A 6,000-nucleotide genomic window follows, 5' to 3' on the forward strand; every position below is an offset into this window, starting at 1 on the left:
TTAAGTTGCAAGCCCAATTAATTGATTTCTTTTTTCTATTTTATTCAAGTAAGCTTCTAGAAATATAAAATTTCCCCCTATTACCGCTTTGGCTGTATCCCACAAATTTTGGTATTTTGTTTCATTATTGTCTTTCTCTTGAGTGAAATTATCAATTGTGTCTATGATTTTCTGATTCACCCATTCATTCTTTAGTATGAGATCATTTAGTTTCCCATTACTTTTTGGTCTATTTTCCCCTAGATTTTTATTGAACGTTGTTTTTATTGGATTATGATCTGTAAACAATACATTTACCATTTCTGTATTTTCCCCTACCCAATATTACATTTATGAGCACCACTTGCCTCATACAGCTCTCTCTCTTTAGAATTCCTCCCTCCCTATTAGAGTCTCTCACCCTTTCTTATAACTTTCCCCTACTATTTCTGTATCCCTTTCTATTAGCCTACTCCTTCCCTTTTTGCTTTTCCCCTCCCACTTTTCAATGAAATGAGATAAACCAAATATGTCTAATATTTTATATTTGAGCCAAATCTGATGAGAGTAAGATTCACACAATGTTCCTTCCCCTCCCTTCATTCCCTCAGATATGATAGGTTTCCTTTGCCTCTTCATGAGATGTACTTTCCCTCTTTTTACCTCTACTTTTCTTTTTTTATGATGCAATCCTCTTTCCACTTCTAATTCCTTTTAAAGAAATATTATCACAGTAAAATAAATTTATACATGTGCTCTCTATGTGTGTTCATAACATAACTACAGTTCTCAAGAATTCTTTTTACCTTTTTATGCTTCTCTTGAGTCCAATATTTGGAGGTCATTTTTTTGTTTGTTTAGCTCTGGGTTTTTTTTTTTTTTTTTTTTTTTTAAGAAATAAGTGGAATTCACCTGTTTCACTGAATCTCCATTTTCTTTCCTGGAAGAAAATGCTTAGCTTAGCTGGGTAGTTTATTCTTGACTGCCTTCCAAGTTCTTTTTGTCTTTAGGAATATCAGATTCCAGGTCCTTTGATCTTTTAATGTTGAAGCTACTAGATCCTGAGTGATCCTTATTGTGTCTTTTCGGTATTTGAATTGTATTTTTTCTGGCTGTTTGTAATATTTTTTTTTTCCTTAGTCTGATAGTTCTGGAGTTTAGAAACTATATTCCTTGGAGTTTTAATTTTGCGGTCTCTTTCAGGAGGTGTTTTGAGGAATTCTTTCAATGCATATTTTGCCTTCTGATTCTATGACATCTGGGCAGTTCTCTTTGATGATTTCCTGATAAATGGTATGAGGCTCTTTATTTCAACATGATTTTCAGGAGTCCAATATTAAATTATCTCTCCTGGATCTGTTTTCCAGGTCTGTTGTTTTCCCAAAAATGTATTTAACATTTTTTTCCATTGTTTCATTTTTTGGGGTTTTGCTTGACTAATTCTTGGTGTCACCTCAAGAGACATAATAGCTTCCTGTGGTTAAGTTTTTTTTTTTTTTCTTGATCTTTTTATTTCACTTTCTTTTAATATTTCCTTTTTTTTTCCTTTTATAGTTGATCTCTACTCCTGGGATAAAGGAGACAGTATTCCAAGCTTCTTGTGTAGCTCTGTGTCTTGGCCTTGAGCACAAAGGTCCTTTTTGTTTTAAGAGGGTAGCATTGCCTAACCTTTTTTATGTAAAAGCTTGGTTTCCCAGATTTTGCCTTCTGAGCTGGTCATGGATACTGCCTCACTGATCTGGTCTTCTACTAAACCAGGACCAAGGATCACACATTCTGATTTGCTATGACTAAGTACATCTCATTGGCTTTCCCAGAGTCTATCTGAGATGGGCTGAAAACCCATTTCTCACTAGTGAGAATAATCTTCCTTGAAGTTTTTCCAATCTATCTCAAGCTGGAGAGTGATTTCATTCCCTCTGACTATGTTCAGATAATTGGTTTCACATAGATTTCAACGAAAACTGGGAGAACTCAAGCAGTTTATTGACTTTACTTTGCCATCTTGGCTCAAACCCTGTAAGTTCCATTTAGGATACTGAAATGTTTTTCAATTTACTTTTCCAGCCTGTTTTGCAGATGAGGAAACTGAATCCCCAAAATGGTTAAGTGACTTGCCCTGGATCACACTTTGTAAGTGTACAAAGCCAAATTTGAACTAAAACAAAACAAAACAAAGTCTTCCTCACTTCATGCTTGGTCTACTCATTTTGCCACCTAGAAACCCAGAATTATCTTTATGAAAGGACTACTAAGTCATACTTTACTAAAAATCCTCAAACACAGAATGTCATTGTTTCATATGTTGCACAGGGAATTTTTTTTTTTTTTTTTTTTTTTTGATGTGTGACTCTCTCCCCCTTGCATTTACTGAACTAGATGAATGGGAAAGGTTATCATATGGTAAAGCCAAAAGAGCTTATTTTTCTGTTCCTTACAGAAGACTTCATCTTTCTCTTCCTATATTCTCTTCTTTTAACTGACATGGAATTCACTCACACTTACCCTTGTTTCATTCATAGGGATTGTATGGGGGAATGTTTTGTATTTATCAGAGCATTGTATCAATGTATATAATACCATCCTTTCCTTTACTATATTATTCCATAGTATATGTGAAATTATGATCATCTTTATAATATTCTCTTCTATCCTTCTCTATCTTACTATACTATATCATATTATATGGTATCATGTTGCATCCAGTCATAGCATGAGATATTTATTATTATATTATAAAAAAGACATTACTACTTAAAGCTTTGAGCACAGTTGAATCATAGAAACACAGATTGTTAGAACTCAAGCAATTATTTCTCCACATAATAGAAATATTTAATTTGGAAGTATGCATGCAGCATATTTGCATTCTATCCAATATGGTCATTTATCTGTGTATATAACAGCTAAAGACTAGCCAGTAATGAATATCTACAGTATGGAAGAATAGTTAGAAAATTGGAAAATTATCATAATGATTACGTTATTTTTGGAACTAGGGTGATTTATTATCTTGAAGTAAGTGACTGTATCTCCATTATAAGTATTTATATATTATATTAGGCTGCATTAATAAGAGGATGATATCCAGTAAAGATAATTATAAATTCTGACTGTATTTTTTCTCCCCTTGTCTCCCAATATACTGTTTTGTTAAAACTTTATCTTCAATATTGTGTTTACTTCTAAAGATAATAGTTTAGGGAAAAAAAGGTAGATAAGATTATGCCAGAAAATGTACTGCATGAAATTCTTGACATAAGAGGGTGAATAAATGAAACCTATTAGGAAAAGATAAGGTTTGGTGTTTTTAAGAACCTGAATGATTAGAAATTAATAATAAGAGTAATAATAATAAGAATAAGAATAACAGTAGCCAAATTACTTTGTTCCAGGCACTATGTTATATGATTTTATAGATATTATCTCATTTGATCAGCATAACAACAGTGGGATATTCATTTTATTATCCCCATTTTGCAGAAGAAAAAGCAGCCACAGAGTGGTTGAATAAGTTTCCAAGCCTAGTACTTGTCCATGACCAAATTCAAACTCAGTTCTTCCTGATTCCAGCATTAGTCTTGTTATTCACAAGGCAAAACCCAAGGACACTGGATGGACATTAAAAAGTTGCCAATCTGAGCTAAATTTCAGACTTCCTAATAAACAATGCTATTCCAAAATATAGTGAGTTGTCTTAGGAAGTGGTGAGTTCTCATTCCTCGTGGTCTTCAAATAAAAAAACAGGATTTCATTTCAGCTATATTGCAGAGGGCATTCATTTTTAGAAATGGTCCCTGAACTCACTTGTGAAATATTGTTGATTCTATGTAAATATAAAAAAGAACTTGTTTCTCATGCAAAAAACATGACATGGGAAAATTTTAAATCTATATATAGAAGACCAGATTCAACTATAGTATTATTTGTTAGATAATACTAATAGCCAATTAAAATTTCTATACTGACATGCAAAATCAAGATCTTCTTGTCAAATTATATTTGTCACCAAATTTTCTATTTCTACAGCCCTCCTTATTTTCTCTTTCCTTTCATCAATCCCTCTTCTCAATCCTTCTCCCTCCCTTCCTCACTCCTTTCCTTCCTTACTTTTTATTCTGCTTTTCCTCCTATCTTCCTTCCTTCCTTCCCTCCATCTTTCCTTCCATCATTTTATTCTTCCTATTATACACACACACACACACACACACACACACATCTATATGTATTATCTGCTTAAACACTGATCCAGAATGGGGGAAAGAAATAATTAATGTAAAAAATAAAAGCTAATTTTTATGATTTCTAATAATTGAGATATTATTATAGATGAATATTTAATATGTGATGTAGAATTTGAGTTGAGTATGGAAAATTCTGTAGGATTCAATTAGGTAGAGTGGGGGTGGGTGCCAGACAATCTAAGAAACTAAGAGATGAAGTATCTATTTACAGGTTTATTCAAAGACTTAAAGGAGACAATGCATAGAAAGCATTTAAAAACTTTAAAGCAATAACATACATATCAATATCTTTTTACAAATAACTAATTATTAGTAATGATGTAATGATTATTAGAAAAAATTCCTTGAAGGCTGGAACTATTTTTGAGGCACCTAGAAATTCTGGAGATAATTCATAATTTGTGATTATTTTTTCTTGCTACAATTTTCCCCATTCCAATCCATCCTATAATCAGTTGCCAAGTAACTTTCCTATAATTTAGATCTAACTGATCCTATTGCTTTCCACCCCTATTTAATAAATTCCAATTTCTCTCTATTACATTCAGAATTAAACATAAAATCCTCTGATTTTAAAAATGCTTCAAATTTGTATCTCCCCTACCATTTGTGTCTTCTTTCATGTCACTCCCTTTATCTGGGCAACTTAGTGGCACAGAATGGAGTTCCAGGCCTCTTGGAGTCAGGATGACTTTTCTCTCAGAATTCATAAGTAGCCTCAGACACTGGGTAGTTCTGTGATCCTCAACAAATCTCTAATGCCAGTTTCCCTCAGTTTCCTCATCTGTTAAATGAGCTGGAGAAGGAAATGACAAATCACTCCAGTATCTTTGCCAAGAAGTCCAGTCACCAAGAGCTGGAAACAAATGAAATGACTAACCAGCAACTACCTTTCATGGATCCTGCACAAGTAGTATCTAATCCAGAATCACTGGCCTCATTGGTTTTCCTATGCTAGTTACTTTGTTTATTAGTGTGTAGTTGTTTGTATATTGTATCTTCCATTTGACTATGAGTTTCTTGAAAACAGGAACTGTGGTTGGCCTTTATAAAGTCTTGTAATAATTGATGCATTATAGGTACTTAATAACTTTTTATTTCCTAACTGAATTTTGTGCTTAATATCCAGTGATGTAGTCAAGAAAAAAAAAATGATTTCTTACAGTTGTCTCAAGAGGTTAGGTAAAAACATATCATTTTTAAGCTCACAAATTAATTTTAAGGTAATTGCAATATTAGGACAGTTGGGAATTTAAAGATTCCCTCCCAATTTATATGTGATTATGAGTTATCCTAAATCTCTATATTATGAGAGATTTTTCACTCTACTTTATTTGTTGATGAAAGTGTTCAGTTTGATGATATAATCTTAAAACATTGTAGTATTTTTACAGATAATTGTTTTGTCTGGGTAATTGTGGATGACAATCTCATGACTGTGATTACCTTGTGGTTGTACCATAGTTCATAAATTGCATCTCAGAGATGTCTGGAGAATCATATTTGTAGCAAGACATTTCTTTCTTATTTGAGGAACAATTGTTAACACTTAATCTTATTTTCCAAGCATTCAGTAGGTGCTATATTTTGCCCAACTACAATGAAATTTTGCTTTCTCTCTCTCTCTCTCTCTCTCTCTCTCTCTGTGTATAAACACACACACACATATATATGTGTGTGTGTGTCTATGTGTGTGTGTCTGTGTGCATATATGTATATGTATATATGTCTCCATATTAATATACACACATATATGTATAATTGCATATGTACTGCT

The sequence above is a fragment of the Antechinus flavipes genome, chromosome 2 (assembly GCF_016432865.1).
Source record: "Antechinus flavipes isolate AdamAnt ecotype Samford, QLD, Australia chromosome 2, AdamAnt_v2, whole genome shotgun sequence".
NCBI lineage: Eukaryota > Metazoa > Chordata > Mammalia > Dasyuromorphia > Dasyuridae > Antechinus > Antechinus flavipes.